The sequence below is a fragment of the Tamandua tetradactyla genome, chromosome 8, assembly GCF_023851605.1.
Source record: "Tamandua tetradactyla isolate mTamTet1 chromosome 8, mTamTet1.pri, whole genome shotgun sequence".
NCBI classification, from domain to species: Eukaryota; Metazoa; Chordata; class Mammalia; order Pilosa; family Myrmecophagidae; genus Tamandua; species Tamandua tetradactyla.
The window spans coordinates 48,225,954-48,243,459 of record NC_135334.1 but is presented as its reverse complement, the minus strand read 5'-3'; the positions used below and the strand labels follow the sequence as shown (position 1 = coordinate 48,243,459).

General features: G+C 42.0%; 1 protein-coding gene across 12 annotated transcripts in view; it reads left to right on the top strand.

The window, feature by feature from the left end:
- The window catches only part of AMOTL1 (angiomotin like 1), a 170,866-nt gene that overhangs the window by 12,000 nt on the left and 141,360 nt on the right, over positions 1-17,506 (top strand). For 6 of the 12 annotated variants that reach the window (XM_077113220.1, XM_077113222.1, XM_077113224.1 and 3 more), the window contains exon 1: positions 13,610-13,753. The exons of 2 other annotated variants lie outside the window; for them this stretch is intronic. The gene's annotated coding sequence lies outside the window, so the exon portion shown is untranslated. Of the gene's footprint in view, positions 1-13,608; positions 13,754-17,506 lie in introns of those variants that run through there. 4 more of the 12 variants (XM_077113217.1, XM_077113215.1, XM_077113218.1 and 1 more) reach the window with 1 other exon arrangement.

Here is a 17,506-nt window from a genome sequence, read left to right as displayed (position 1 = left end):
TCTTACATCTGGAGAACTGATTTGTTAAAATGAAATGGCTTTTGGAGGCCTGATCTGGAAAAGAGAAGAGAAGCTGATATGACCTAAGTATCTTCCCAACTCAAAACCCCTGCCTGAAGAAGCCTAAGGAATGTCTGGCAACCCAATATTACTATAGCTGTAACTGCCCCTAATGTGATTTGCTTACTTTTCCTTTCTACTTCTTTTTTGTGTCTTTTCCTGACCCCCCTCTGTATTAGCGGACTGAATTTGTCTCTGTATTCCTGACAAGGGACCTAATCTGCACAGCTAGTCTACAGTAGTCTGTCCCTGTTTGGGTGAGTTTTTCTGCATTGGGCGACTACATAGAATAGTTCATGGAGTCATGTGTCCACCCCTGGTCCAATCAGCTGGACCAGCGTGCAGTGGAGAGAAGTGGGGTGCATAAGACTGCCTTGGGATGAAAGGGAGTGGGTGTGGGTATGGCAGTTTCCCTTAGAATGGTCGATGGACATACTAACCTGTCCAGGCCAAGCACTAACTCAGCCCTCAGTAGATGTTGAATTGGGAGATGAATTTCAAAGTGGGTTCAAAACTGCTTAAATTCAAGCAAAGTTGTTTAGGGAAAACCTATCAGGAATGCGTAGCTGGCCCTCACCCTCTGAACCTCTCCAAAGGTCCTTTCCAGCCTCTAAGAATTTAGGTTTTTAAAAATCTTAACCGCCTAGGGAGTCAGGACAGCGAAAGTCATTTTCCCTTGAGATTAGATCTTAGCCATATATATACGGCTCTAGAACACTTGAAATGTGGCTGGTCCAAATTGAGATGTGATGGAACTGAAAATAAATGCTGGATTTCAAAGACTTAGTATTAAACTAGCATTCTCAATAATAATTTCTATATTGATTTTATGTTCAGATACTATTGTGAATATAGTGGATTAAATAAAATATATTATTAAGATTTTCACCTGTTTTACTTTTTAAATGTGGCTATCAGAAAATATAAAATTGCAATGTTTCTCACATTTTATTTTGGGGAGACAGTACAGGATTAGATGACAGCCCTGATGTTTTCCCCTGCCCAGTATGGCTGTACAGATTCGTATATGAAAAACGCCCTTTGATGTGGGGCCCACGCTAATATCCTATTGTTGGTTCATATTCAGAGCTGCAGTAGTTTACCTTTTTCTGGCTCTTTGTCTCTCTGTCTCAAAGATGCTGCCCAATTCTTTTTCTCAAATAGAACCATTTAATCCTCTCCTGTGGATTCCCAATATTCCATACTCAGGTATTGTTTATAGGTCTGCTTTAGCAAGTCCTTAGAGAATTTTGCTCTACCTCATCCCCTCTATTACTCTTTCTTGCCTATTTGTCCTCCTTGTTTTTAACCCCTTCCTTTCTAGACCTGGCAAAGAGCAACTGATTCTCATTTGTGCCCCTATCACTTTCACATGTCCTTCCTCAGGGATGTGTTCAAGACAGCGGCCCTTCCTTTGGGGGCAAATGGCTGCTTCCAAATACCTCCTCACAGTTCATTCTGTGTCCCCATGGGATCATGTTGACAAGTTTGTCAATGGGACTAAGTTACTTCTCTAGAAGTATATCTACTTCAAGAGTTAATAATGATTACTACTACAGCAACTACTACGATTTACTAAAGCTTTATTACTGAGCAGAATCTATATATTACAAACTTTTTTCATTTAATCTTTACAACAACTCCACAAAGTATGAGTCATGATTCTAGTCTTACAGATGGGGAAAATTAGGTTTAATGAAGGTGCAAAGACCATGGCAAGTAAATGCTGAATTGTGGATTTAAGTTCAGATCTACCCCCAAAGTCCTAGCTCTTACCTGTGATATGTGTACTGCCTCCCACATGCTATGTCATCTCCCAAGTTAGATAATTCCAAGTTGGAATTTAATGCTGCCTGGCAAGTGAGATCTAGAAACAAATGGACTGAAATGACAACAATGCTACACATTTGTGTTTTGATTTGATGATTCTCTGATTGACATATGAATTTCACAAAACTCTGTTGAAGATGGAATAATGGACTTTATTATATGAAATAAGCCCTATTTCATATACTAGAAAACTGAGCTCCAGACAGGTAAAGTGATTTGCCCAGGAACACACTACCCTTGAAATATCTGTTTTCCTTTCTCTTTGGTCATCAGTGCACCCTCTAGGCATTGTGCAGCCTGGATGCAGAGTTTGGTGACATATCTTTTGTTATACTTGCTGGTTGAACTCTTTGTTATGTGACAAGTTTGCCAGGCAACAGGCTCATTTGAGTTTTTCACTTGTAGGGATGGTGGTCCTCATTCATCCAACAAGCACTGTTCCAGTCCTTGCCTGGCCAGGCACTGTGCTAATAGAGGGAATGAAAGAGGAGAAAAGATGTGAGGAGACCAAATTCTAATATCGAAGACAATTTATCTTGTAAAGAGAATATTATCACATAATGGAAAAGTACTGTCCTGATAAAATATAGAAAGTTCTGAGAAGCACAAAGGGAAAAGGAAATAACTGTGCCTGGAAAAGTTTCTTAGTGGAGAGGACTTCTGGAGTTGGTCTCAATGGACTGACTTGAGAGATGAAAAGCCTGAGTTACTGAGAGTTCTGCAAAGGACCTCATAATTGTATAGCTTCATCAGGTTTCCAAAAAATATGTCTGTTGCCACAGCTCCTTAGAGAGTGGTAGCATAAATTATTTATTGGAATTCTTAAAATAGTAACATCAATAAATTCCACAGTCGCTTCACAAATACTCTGCCCAGTTGGATAAGCCAATTCGAAATAATGGCTGTCAAGTTACTCAGATATTCCAATTCCACAAAGCTAGTAAGAATTCTTGGAAACAAAGGAGAAGCCCCAGGACAATCAGAAAACAGGGGCCTAGACTGTAAGTTCTTACGGCAGTCACGTTTACTCCAGAGTGGGAACTGTTATTTCTGGATTTTGGGAAGCTGTTTTATGTATGTGTAACCTGGTATTTAGAGATAAGAATGAAGCCAATCAGATCGGAATTAAGGTAATTCAGAATACAGGGGTAAAGAAGATATTATCGGTAGTTTAGAACCTCATTTACTCTTTGAGACCAAAGGAAGAAAGGTTTGTTTTGTACAGAACCTAAATTTTCTGTAGCACATAATTTAACTCAACCTGTCTGGATAAATCATTGAAACAATCCAAACACAGGGAGCCCAAAATAAGAATGAGGGCCTTTAATCCTGTATAGCTAATGTAATGCCTGAATACATGCCAGAGTATATTAAGCAGATAATCAAAAAGTATTGGCAAAATCCCTTGAAAGATAGGAGAAAAAAAAAGTGGAACTATTAAACTTTACTATCAGGGAATCTCCTGATACTGTGTCAAACACGAGGGATACCCAAATCTATATGCCAAGCCCTTGATCTTGAGGCTTGCTCTTGTGAAGCTTATGTATGAAGTGGAGAAGCTTAGTCTACCTATAGATATGCCTAAGAGTTACTTCTGCAGGACCTTTTTCGTTGCTCAGATGTGTCCTCTCTCTCTCTCTAAACCCAGCTCTGCAAGTAAAACCATTGCCCTCCCCACTACATGGGACATGACATCCAGGGGTGAAAGTCTCCCTGGCAACACGGGAGATGACTCCCATGGATGAATCTGGCCCTGGCACCATGAGATCAACAATGTCATTGTGATCAATAGGGGGAAAAGAAGGTATCAGTGGCTGACGGACTTCAAGTATAGTTGAGAGGCTACTCTGGAGGTCACTCTTATGCAAACCTCAGTCAGACATTGCTACCTATCATAACTTGCCAAACTGCAACCAAAACCATTCCTGCCAATCCTGAAGAACATCTAGGCTGATATATAAGATTCTACAAAAGTTCCATGCACTAGGATAACTTTCCAGAAACCTACAACCTCCAGATGGGTCCCTGGACCAGATAAGTCCTGAAATGCAGAGGGCCCAGCCTCTCCAGAACATAACTAGTTCCATCCCCTTACCCTATACTAATGATAGCCCCTTCTAACACAAAGAAGTTAGAACAAGTATAGCCCAAATGCCCCTAAAGAATGGAATAAAAATCAAAGGTGATGGTGGAGTTATACAGAGAAGGTAGGGTTTAACGAACAAGTATGACTGCTGAATCATTATAGTGATATCTCTTTTGGTTTCCAGTATCTTAGCTAGAAGTAAAAACCTAAAATTGTAGAATTGTAACCTATACCAGACTCTGAAATCTGTTCTACAACTAATTGTTGCGATGTGCCTTGAAATGTATTGCTTTTTTTTTTGTATATATGTTATTTTTCACAAAAAAGAAAAAAAAATACATTATAAGTAACCTAGTTTGAAAAAAAAAAAAAAAGAAATCTGGGGCAGGGGGTGAGGGAAGCCCAGGACAATTATCCCAATTCTCTAAGCATCATCCATTTCAGACTGAGGAGGACTCTAACACTGCATGCCCTTTTATTCATGTAAAGGGGTGCTTTCTTTCATAGTGGAGACTTAACAGTGTTTCTCTCTTCCAACCAAGCTAAGGAGTCTTGTGTTGTAAATGAACTGAATTTTGTCACTTGACTATTAAGATCCTGGTGATTCCTCTGATATATTGATCAAATTTTGCTAGATTGTTTGGAGCGTGAAAGAAAACAACCTTCCAAGTTTAAGGATTGAAACTCATCAGAGCCAAATTCTGGAGCAGTGCAAGAGGAAGCTGCCTTCTTCTCTATTGTGGTCCATAAGGTCCCCTGTGATCAGGCTTTTCTGTGAAACTGACACCAGGCTAGACTTACATCCTTAGCTAGGGATTCCTGGTTGAGAAAGAAGATTCTATTGTGTGACCTCTTTCATCTCGGGCTTTAATTAGGTTTTTGGTTTGTCTTCTGGCTGTGACCAGTCAGATTAACACCCACTACTTGCAACCAAGATGCATGTTCCTTCTTCCTGACTCATTGAATATGAAGACCCAGATCTGCAAGGCCTGGAGGGCACCCAAACAGAGGTGAAAGCTTTGTTGTCTCCAGAAGAGTAGCTCACCTTCCAGCAGCCTTTGAATGACAGGACAAGGGGCAGGAGGTCCTGGAACAGCTCAGCAGGGCTGATGATTTTGGGTGAATACCAACATTTAGCTGAAAAATTTGACATCAGTGTTTACAAATGTAAAGAGCTGCCTGAGATAAGGAAGTGAGCTCCCTTGGTTAGTATTTTAGTGTAGGCTGAATAGGCATATATACTGGTGGTCATTCATAAGACAAGTGTTGGGCCAAAGGCCCAGAACTTCCAGATTCTATTATTTGCAGAACTTGACTTACCCTGTGCACACCTCTATGCTTGCACTTCACATATTGTTTGGTGTTCTAGTTTGCTAGCTGTTGGAATGCAATATACCAGAAATGGAATGGCTTTTAAAAAGGGGGAATTTAATGAGTTGCTAGTTTACAGATCTAAGGCCGAGAAAATGTCCCAATTAAAACAAGTCTATAGAAATGTCCAATCAAAGGCATCCAGGGAAAGATACCTTGGTTCAAAAAGGCCAATGAAGTTCAGGGTCTCTCTCTCAAGTGAGACCGCACATGGTGAACACAGTCAGGGCTTCTCTCTCGGCTGGAAGGGCACATGGCGAATACAGTGTCATCTGTTAGCTTTCTCTCCTGGCTTCCTATTTCATGAAGCTCCCTGGGAGGCATCTTCCTTCTTCATCTCCAAAGGTCGCTGGCTGGTGGACTCTCTGCTTTGTAGTGTTGCTCTCTCTGATCTCTCTGAATCTCTTTCTCCAAAATGTTTCCTCTTTTATAGGACTTCAGAAACTAATCAAGACCCACTCAAATGGGTGGAGACATGTCATCCCCTAATCCGGTTTAACAACCATTCTTAACTAAATCACATCAACCAGGGAGATGATCTCATTACAGTTTCAAATATACAGTATTGAATAAGGATTATTCTACCTTTAAGAAATGGAATTTATATCAAAACATGGCTTTTCTTAGGGGACATGCTTCCTTTCAAACCAGCAAATCTGTTCTAGTTTGCTAGCTGCTGGAATGCAATATACCAGAAATGGAATGGCTTTTAAAAAGGGGAATTTAATGAGTTGCAAATTTACAGTTCTAAGGCCGAGAAAATGTTCCAATTAAAACAAGTCTATAGAAATGTCCAATCAAAGACATCCAGGGAAAGATGCTTTGGTTCAAGAAGGCCGATGAAGTTCAGTGTTTCTCTCTCAAATGAGAAGGCACGTGGTAAACAAGTCAGGGCTTCTCTCTCGGCTGGAAGGGCACACGGCAAACATGGCATCATTATCTGCTAGTTTTCTCTCCTGGCTTCTGGTTTCATGAAGCTCCCCGGGAGGCGTTTTCCTTCTTCATCACCAAAGGTTGCTGGCTCGTGGACTCTCTGCATCTCATGGCTACATTGTTCTGCTCTCTCTGAATCTCTTTCTCCAAAATGTTTCCTCTTTTATAGGACTTCAGAAACTAATCAAGACCCACTCAAATGGGTGAAGACATGTCATCCCCTAATCTGGTTTAACAACCATTCTTAACTAAATCACATCAACCAGGGAGATGATCTCATTACAGTTTCAAATATACAGTATTGAATAAGGATTATTCTACCTTTAAGAAATGGGATTTATATCAAAACATGGCTTTTCTTAGGGGACATGCTTCCTTTCAAACCAGCACATTTGGTAATGATTATGTCCAGATGTTTGTCTCCCCACAAATTTGAAAACACCTGAAGGAGGGGATAATATTTATCCTTGTCAATCTCCACCATTTAGCGTAGTGATTGGTACATAGGAGGTACCAAATAAATGTTTATTAAATGAACAAATGAATTTGTTTTGTAAATCAATATGTACACATTATACACATATATATATCAACTTATAGTATAAGTTAGCAGCAAGTAGACTTGCTTGCTGTGAGGATGTTAGTATGCCTTAGAAACAGCAATGGGGAGGGGGACAGGGCCCAGCAACAGTGCGACAAAAAAAAAAAAACAGCGATAGCTTATGTACCCGACTGATACAACATTCCGCTGAATTTGCCAAACATGGCACTTTTTAAAATTTATTCTCTACAGATGGAACCATATTATGGCAATATCTTGAGACCAGAGTCAAAGCATGGCTGTGGTTCTTCTGGACTGTTTTTCTAAGTCAAGCCCCCATTTCCAGAAATGGCCTGGAAGTGGCAGTAGAGCTTTAGGTTCAGCTACATCAGGTGGGCAGGTGCCCCTTGTAGGTAGGCAGAAAGTATTTCATCCCACACTTGGTGATGGAGACAGGTGTATGAGAGGGGGCGCCCTAGTGGCATGCTGGGCAGAAGGGCAGGGATGCAGGGTGAAGTGGGAACATGGGTGAGGTATCTCAGCAAGTTAGACTGGATATGGAAGTCAGAATTGGGCTAGGGAGCAGAGCCAGATAAGGAGTGGTTCATGGGTGGAAGGATTGCCAAAGAAGCAGAGGAGGTGGGTGGGGTTGCAAACAGAATACTTTCCAAATCTGAAATACACTATACCAAACTCTACCATCCATTCCATTCCTATAGTCATTCATTCAACACATATATATTTGGGTGCCTACCTTGTGACCGAGACTGTGCAAATGCCAGGAATACAAATATAAATAAGGCAGAATCTCTGCTTTCAGAAAGTTAATATAATGTAGACTAAACTCTACAGATGTTTTAATAGACAATTACAGTGCAGTGTGATAAATGCCATAAGGGGTGAGCACAGGGGACATCTGTGGGAGCCCCTGGGGAACACATAACCATAGAAGATGAGACATGAAGGATGAGTTATAGTTAAGAGTGAAGTGGGTGGGGCAGGAAGAACAGTCTTGTTGAGTGTACAAATCTTGCTGAAAATACAAAAGATGAAAGAGGAGAGCGTATTCCAGGACTGCAAAACTTTGCCACAATCGGGCCTTACAAGGCATGTTAAATGGTACAAACTTTCTCCTGGGGACAATGAGCCATTGGAGTATTTTAAAAAGGGAATGGCATGATTAAATTTATGCTGTAGAAATACTACTACAACTTAAGTGTGGAGAGTGGGCTGGAGAGGAGGAAGACCAGAGACTCAGTGAAGTTGTTGCAGTAACTGAGTGACAGATGAAGATGGCTGAGACAATGGAATCCGAGAAGTAGATGGATTCTTGAGAACGTTAAAGCAGATAAAGCTTGGTGCTTGGAGATTGAATGTGAGATGTGATCCATCAATCAAGAATGGCCAGGTTTCTGGCTGGGCCAGTTGGATGGGTGGCTTGCTCTAGAGGCAGCCTCACAAGGCAGGAGGATATGTCAGTCTTGATAGAATTCTGCTCCTATTGGAGCCAGAGAGCTGAGCCCCCCTCAGTTTGAAGTTCCCCTCGGATTGTCTCAGAAAAGCACTACTCTATCAGGAAGCTTAATGGTGTCTAGTTCCTTATGTATCCAGCAGGGGTCCTTACCCACGCCCATCATTCCAAATCTTGAATCATTCATTCAACCAATCAATAAACCGATATTTATTAAATACCTATTATGTGTTCATAGTATCCCAGTTTTCCACAGACCCCAATGCCCATCCATGCAGGTGACTTAGTTTATTTATTTTATTTTTAATTTTTTGGGAAGGAAGGAGGGAAGAAAAAGAGAAATAAAGAGAGGCAGAAAGAGAGAAAGAGAAAGAGAGTAGAGGAAAAGAGAAAGGAGGGAGAGAAGAAGGAGGGAGAGAAGAAGGAGGAAGGGGGGAGGTAATGTGGGCAGGAGAGCACCACATTCCCTATTTGTCCTCAAATTTTTCTTCCAGACCACACTAGAGCAAAATATCACAGGAAGGTGCATTGACTCTCTGTCTGGGAGCTGATCACGTCTTGACCTATTATTCAGAGCAATTCATTTGGCTTGCCTGAGCCTTTACATTCTCATCTGTCCAGAGTTATAATATCAAGATTATACAGTATCTATTCTTTTGTGTATGGCTTATTTCTCTGAGGATTATGTCCTCAAGGTTCATTCACTTTGAGGTGGCTTAGTTTTTAAAAAGTGCTTCTTAGAGTCAGAATTACAGCTGTCAGTTCTCAATAGGTTTTCCCACTTACCCCACCACATCTTATCACACATATTATTTTTTGAGCTGCCATAGGCTGCTTTAGAGGAAAGTAATTCCTCACCTCCTGTTCCCATGGTTGCATTCAATTCTTTTCTATTTAGTTTCTTCTTCATAGACTTGGACAGAGATTAACTAGTTTATAGAAAACCCTAGACACATTGTTTTATATGTAGGGGGTTGGAAAATTGTTCTAGGCTCCAGGGTTTCATGAGCAACTGTGGAACTTTCTATGACAGAAATGAGGGTTTTGGAGTTTCAGTAACAGATGTGATTGCTCAGTCTTTCTCTTAATGCTCGTGTTTGATGAAATTTCATTTTACATTTTGTACTTGGTTTTCTTAAGTCCAGGTGTGAAATTCAGTGAAATTCAAGCATCAGAGCAACCAGCAGGGTTTTCAGGTTGAAATTAATAAAACCCTCAACGTGAGCCCCTGCAGTTTGGGTTAATAAAATAAATTTGTGTGGAGGTGAGAGTTTAACCAATTTCACTGAGAAGATAACACCTTGTAAGTCTGTTTCCTGGGGGTCCGGGGATGCCTCTGCCGTTGAGCCAAGAGGGATGGGGGATCTACTTTGGAGAACTACTCTGGAAATTACCAGTAAAGCTCTATTTTGTCAAACAAAGCTACTCGAATCTCGAACTCACTTCTGATGGATTCCTCAAGGACTAATGAAGTGATTTTGAATGATCAGGCTGTTGTAAATAAATGCTGTTTTTTAAGGTATGGTATTACTGTTAACGTTGTTTGGTAATCAGGGAAGAGAGAAAACGTCGATATTTAGTTCATTTGATTAAATAATGATACCAGTTGATCATGGCCCAGGATTTGATTTCTATTCCAGACATGGTTTTAGCTTTGTACAAAGACATGACTTGTTCCCGTGGCAGCCTGTGCGAGCCCCAACCGGCCACTTCTCCCAAACTGAGGCAGATGTCTCCGTTCGCTAAAGAGTAAATAAGCGGCTCTCCCAGTCGGCCGGTGGTGGGTGGGTAGTTCGCCTTTATATGTAAACGGTATGTGTTACAGCCTGCTGGTCTTGGAAGGCTGGACAAGTCTTTGACAACCCCTACTCCTAACTCCCCATTTAAAGTTGAGGAAATTAAGCCCAGAGTAAATTATTTGCCCACAGTCACCCAGGGTGTTAGTGCCAGCTACAGGGGCTAAAATCCAGGTTTATTAAGTCCCAGGTTCTCACTACTGCACCATGCTACATACATTCTGATCCAGGATTCCCTTCTAAAACTTTTGGGTACTTGGATTGACCACTAATCCCTGTGACCCAGTTCCCAACAAAGTCCAGTATGATCTTTGGTATTCTGTGTTAATTTCCTAAGGCTACCGTAACAAATAAATGATCACAAGTTGGTGGCTTGCAACAACAGACATTGATTATCTCACAGTTCTAGAAGCCAGAAGTCCAAAATCTAGGTGCCTGCAGGGCTTTATGCTCCCTCTGAAGTCCCTGAGGACTATTCCAGGCCTCTCCTGACTTCTGGGGAATGCCGCAACCCTGGGCGTAACTTGGCTTGTAGGCACATCACTCCAGCTTCACTGCCTGTGTCTCCACATAGCATTCTCCTCTGTATTCACATGGCCATTTTACAAGGGCACCAGTCATTGGATTTAGGGCCTATGCTGCTCCAATGGGTCTCATTTAATTTCACTATTGGCATCTTTTTCCAAATAAGGCCACATTCTGAGATACTGGGCGGATATGAATTTTGGGGTGGAGGTGGGAGAGTGGATCTATTCAGCCCACTACCTGCCCTATGGGATTTTGCCTGGGCTTTTTTGTGTTTGCCATAACTCCCCTCGAGTACCACACATCTCTGGGCAGACAGCCAAAAAGCAACAAGTAAATCTGCCATGTCTGCAGCTGGGTAAGCAGTGCAGGAATCGGCCGGGCAGCTTCGAACTGCATTCTGGAGGCCAAATCAAGCCAGCTGCTTTAATTATAACAAGTGATAATTGGTTCCCATCCCATTTAGACTGACAGGATTTTTGCTATGGTGGATGCCCTACTCTCTGCTTTCATAGTCTTGGTGAATCAGTCCTGTTCAATTCTTGAACTGCCTTCATTTCAGGATCTGTTACATGCAGAAAATTATTAAAATCTCTTGGTAATATGGGCAAAAGTTTGGCCACAGTTGTAATCTGCCTAGATACAGTTCATATGTAGAGATTCCCCAGGCTGACCTTCTCAGAGGTAGCCAATAGGGTTCTATTTTCATAAAAGCCAAGAGCTCTGTGACGTGGGATTTTCTAGCATAGTTTGCGAGAGGAAATGGAAAATTGGTCTATATGGTTCCTGTTGGCCCTGGGATTTTCCTTTAATATTTATTGCATACTTTTTTCAGGTTATAAAAGTAATATGGGCTTACTATGTGAAATATAGAAGACCAGAAAGAAGAAAATAAAAAGCACTCATAATTCCAATACAATTATACCTACAATTATATATACACACACACTCACACACACACACAGACACACCGCTTTTTTGTGCTCATTATTTATTTCAGGGGATTCCATTTGTCTGAGAACTGCACGTACAAGGGACTTGCTGGAAGCATGAACCTCAGTGAAAAATGGACTTTGGAGGAAGGAACCTGGTTATCTCATGCTGTAATTCATCATTCTGCCAACACCAGAGGGGGTATGGCTGCTTTTGATGTCCCTGAACCTCATTCTGTCCACCCAGTACGTGCCCAGTGTGGTCTGTCTTTTGGAAAGCAACTGGGTGGGGAGGAAAGGGCATGAACCTTGAAGGCAGACAGACCCTTCACATCCTGAATTTACTATGTACTAGCTTTGTGGCCTTAAGAAAAGCCTATTATAGTTTCTCAGCTCTAAAATGAGAGTAAGAACACCTACTTCATACAGTTGTGGTAAGAACCATCAATAATATAAGTCGCTGTTTACCAAGCCCTTACCTGAGCCAGGCAGGAAGTTGGTCAAATATCTTTGGGCACCTACTATATGCCAGGCATTGTGTTCCAGTTTTCCTTGTTTCCTGTCCTCTCAACAACCAGGAAAAACCAAGTAGGTTAGCTTCCTACCGTTCTTTGCTTCTTTTTCTTCGCTTATTATCCAATTAATGTAACAGTATTAAATGATAAAGATGCTGGCCTATTACTTTTCTGGAGCTAACTGCACAGATGAAGAATCACAACCCTTGACCCTGTGGTCTGCTGTCAAGCCTGAGGGTTCAGCTCCATCCCCATTCCCCAATTCTAACAGAGATGTACTGTGGTGGTAGAAGTTGTTTCATGGATGAGGAGATCAAAGCCCCTGAGGTTAATGTGCTCATAGGTTTCTAGTAAGGATATGCCTCCCATTTGCTTGTTGTTCATTCATCTACTCAACAAGCATTACTGAGCATCTATTATATGCCAAACTCTGGGAATAAAAGAGTGAGCCAGAAAACATGGAGGTCACCAGACTATACCATCTGCTGTGCCCCATCTCTAAATGGGTAACATACATCAACTAACACAGAACATCTTTAATTCTCCAGGGTCTATCTTCCAACCAAGGCTACTGCACTTCTCCAAAGGGAAGAATGAATAATCTGAAAGAGGGGCTGTGGCTGCTATCCAGCCAAAAACCAACAAAAGTTCACTCCTTGCCCTGTCATGCTGCCAGACTAGACAGTATCTCCACATATTTTAGAGGCTAGGTCAGTACCACTTCACAGCCCATGGAATAAAATTGAACCTCCTTTGCTTAACACACACACTTCCTGATCTGACCTCCGCTTCCCTCTCCAGACTCATCTCCCTGCTCGTCACTGGGACAAACCTCTTCCCTCCTGCTATACTGATCTGCCCCTGGATCCTCAGGCATACTGGGTATTCCCACCCTTGGCAAAGGCTGTTCCTGCTATATGTTTTTTACTTGATTTGTTCTTACTTTTCTTGAAGCTGCTGCTAAATTCACCTGTTCTGGGACTTTTCCTGTCCATGCTGCCTGCCCACCCCACCCTGGTCTGAATAAGAGTCCTCTTCAGTCCTGCCACAGGTCGTGTAGATTCCTTTGCCATGGCACTCACAACATTGTCTTTGACTGTCTACATCCTAAACAGCCTGGGAACATCTTGAGGCAGAGGTCTGGTGTTTTTCATTTCTGCATCCTATGACTTTAGCTTGGCAAATACTTGGTGTGTACTTGATGGCTGGCAGGCTGATGGATGGATGGATGGATGGATGGATGGTGGGACCACATCCTTTGTTTACCTATGCCTTCATTGGGGAACTTTTATTGGCTGCGGCAGCCTAGCTGGTTATACAACTATTTCTGGCACCACTTTATTTCTTCAGCTTACTTTCAGCACACCTATAGCATTTCACTTAGTGACTCCAGACTTGTTTGCCAAAGCTTGAAGGCAGAGGAGAGAAAGGAAGTAGGTGTGGTTTCTCCACTGGTACTTTTGTAACCAAGGCAATAGAATCATCTGTCATAGAATTTTAGAACTGAAAGAAGCCTTAGGGATGATGTAACAAGAGTGGCTACAAACTACTAATTGTGACCAGCTCTCAGAATTACCACAATCCCTCTGTGAGTTTACCATGTCACAGAACTGCAATCTTTAGGGATATGGCTGGCCAGAAGGGGAACCAGCCTTGTGACTTGATGTGCCTGACGGGGAGGCACAGCTCTCAGGTAATCATGAAGTGCTGGAGTTATCAGAGGAGCTTAGTTCTGATAGGCAATGGAAACCATTCCAGACAATCGGTCTGCAGTGATGGAGGTATCCATGGCAAAGCATGGCAATCTTGTAATATGTAGGGGGAGTGCAGTGATTTCTTATCAATTTGAAAATCCTTCTGAGCAGTTGATACTATGGTGGATTTTCAGAATTCTAGCCTAGGCTAGAGTTCGGCAAAAGAGTTCTTGGTTCTAAGAGAACTAAATGAAGTAACCAAAATGAGAAATCAGAGCAGATAATCTGGTGAAGTCTTGAAGCGGGATGGGGAAACTTCTGCTCAGAAACCAAGTGGAAGCCCATATGTCACAGCTAAGTCAGAATTGGATGAATTACAAAGACATATATTAAATAATCTATTAGGTGTATACTATTGCTTGACATTAAGCTAAGCCTTTTATTTGTATGTATGTATGTGTATGTGTATACCAAGTAGGTCAGATCCCCTACCATTCTTTTCTTCTTTTTCTTTGTCTATTATCTTATTAATGTAACAGTATTAAATCCCAGTTAAGTCTCACAACAACTTTATTCTCATTTTATGAATGAATGAAGAGAATAAGCCTGAAGAGGCTGAGAAACTAGTACAAGGTCATTCAGCTGATAAGTGGCAGAGTTGGGATTTGACTTTAGATAGGTCTAACCCCAAACTACCCTTGGCTATTGCCTCTCGATTTACTTTCTTAACATTCCTTACTCTGCCTTTGCAGTTTCAGACTACAGCGCTTTACTTACAAACTATTTTTGCTGGTTATTTCATTGTCACAATAGAAGAGACTTGGCTTTGAGCAGGGCCAGGAAGCAAACAGTGATGTTGCAATGAGTGGACTCTCATCCAAGCCAGCCACAGGTCCCTCCTACAGCCATCCCAACTCAGGCATTGCAAAAGCCTCGACCCACCTGCTTCTGAGCATCTTTCCCCCCACCTACCCTTGCCTCTGCCCCATCTCTCCCCACTGCTGGCTAGTACCAGCTGCTGATCTCAGAGACCTACTGTGGGCTAGCGAGGTTTATACTTCTGTGGAGTACCAGGGAAAGTCCTGGAAACATCCAGGCCTCAGGGCTTTTGCTCTTGGCTTCATACAGTCTTCAGAGAGTTGCATTATTTGCCAGAAAGACTCAGTCATCCTGGTGAATCATAGGCCTTGAGGCAGGTCCACGCAGCATCTGCTTTTGTGTTATCTTCAGAGCATCTCTGGGCTGCCATTAGGGTGGGACAGCCTCCAGGAAGCTGGCTCGGGAGATCCCAGGATGTCTGGAGGTGACAATGAATTTCTGAAGAAAAGTCCCACTGCCACACCTGCTTCCAACACTCCTAAAAATACAAAACACCAAGTTACTCTCAAGGACATGGGCCAATGGTTTTTCAAACTTGTTTTAAAGGTCTGAAATGCATTTCCAAATGCAGAGTCATATGCAGTCCCTAACACATGAAACAGAAGGGACACTGTTTGGCCAGGATCATTGCTGACTGTTGCATTACAAGCCAATCTGGCTGCTCCTTTGATTTGCCAGCTGCCATATCATGTGTGTGGGGATTTGGTGCAGGCAGGGAGGTGTCCTCAACTCTTCTCTCTGAGTCCATAAAACATTTCTTTTTCCTGTAATAGATGTGCTCAGTCAGCTGTCTCGGAAACCTGCTGTCATCTGCACTTCCCAGGGGGCTCAACCTGCTTAGATTCCTCATTAGGAGAGAGGCAGGAAGTTTGTGAAACATAACCTCGCAGGGTGGGCCAGGTGCATTGTAGAAATCCAGTGGTACTGTTTCCATTATGGTTATGAAAACAGGAAGCAGCAGATTTCCCTTCTGGTGTCTCTCAAGGTCAGGGAGAGTTTTCACATCAGTCAAGAAGGAAGGACGCTAACATTTTCGGAGAGCGGTATGTGTGCCAAGCACTGTCATGAACGTTACTTCATTTTTTTAAAATCATCATTGAAATCCTGTGACATAGTTGCTATTATCTCCATTTTACAGATGAGGAAACTGAATCTGAGAAGCAAGCTAACTAAGACAGGCTCGTGCAGCTAATGGCAGCAGAGCTGACCTTCAAACTCAGATCTTCCAACTCTAGAGTTGTGCCCTTTCCATTTTACTTCTCAGTTTCTGCTTTTCTTCAAACGGCCACATTCTGTATCTCTACCTTCTGTGAAATTTGATCCTTTTTACCTGACTTTTTTATACAGCATGGAAAAATACTAAATATATTGGAACCTATACTACAATCTCCCATTAACACTTGTTTTACTAAGTTTCACAAAGGACATCATCTGTTTCAGCTGTTTCCTTTCACAGAGGAAATCACGACCTAGGCAGGTTTTGAGTCTTATAAAAAAACTAGTATAAAGCCAAGACTAGAACCAGGATGTCTGCTTGTCATTCTAGCACCTATTCTATGCTTTCTACTAATGCAATCACTTCTTGAGAAAGCCACTTCAATTTGAAAGAAGAAAGGCTTCCATGTAGCCCAAGAAAAGTCTATTTGTAGTCTCTGAAAGAAGCAATTCCTTCTCAAGCCTCTGCCCAGATGCTGGAGCGAAATATATGGGGTGGGTATGGTCTCTGTAGCTCAGCAGAAACTCCTATTCAGTCCATGGATGAACAAAAAAATTTTTTTAGTGGCTTAGTCATAGATTTCAATTGCAGCAAATGTTTTTGCCCTTAATCTTAACATGGTATTTTGTCTGATTTCCCTCAATAGATCCAACTGGGCATAAGCTAGAAGTGTATGGTTTGCCTCTGCAGGAACATTTCTCTTTGAGTATTTTTGGAATGGTTCTTTATTCTAATTCATATCTGCTGTACCTTCTAGTAGCTTCTTGGCTCAGCCAGAGTTTATTTCCTTTGGTATGATGTTTAGCAAGGATGCTTTTAAATCTTCATCTCTGTACCACACTTGGTCATGGGAATCCTGGGCAGGGGGCTGGATGGATCCAACTTGTTATATATTTTGCAAAATACCTTGCTTTTGTTAACAGCACCTCCTGCATTGGCATTTGGAATTTTTTAGAGAACATATTCAGCACTTTTACCAAAATGAATCCTTGGCTTTCAGTGAGACCTAATATCATATCATCTCTTGCCTGTATTGCTTCTGCTAAGAATAATGGTTTTTCCTATGGAGACCGCTGCTTTCTTCTGTAAGTTATAAAACACTTAAGGCAATTATTATCTGAGGCTTCATTTTCATTTAAAGGCAACCATGTTTTCTTTCTTCCTTTTACCAAGGATTATACAGAATTAGTGTTATGCTAAAAGAGAAAAAAGTTCAGTCCTAAGAGAAGGAGAAATATCCTTTAGGCCAATTTAGTCCTGGAGCTAATGCTGTGACCAATTAAATGGAAATTTCTTTTTGATGCAACCTTACAGGCAGGCATACATTAGTCCTTGGTGTCATCTGTTGGCTTGTCCTACGAGGATACAGACAGAGAGACAAGGATAACAGAACAAAGGCATGCTGTGCCAGGCAGCCGCAGCCCTCCTCTTCCCTTCTAAATCAGTCCTGCCCATGCTGGCAGGGAGAGCAGGGGAGGAGGGGGCCGGCTTTGCTTCCCAGCTCTGCTCCAGGAGACAGACGGCTACCTGCAGAGAAGATGGGCAAAGGGCAATGCCAGGGAGGGGAGGAAGGCAGAGGGAGGCTCAACCCACTTCTTTCTGTCTTTCGTGCTTGAAATTGGTGATCTCCCTATGGGGTAGGGGTTGGGAAGGCTGG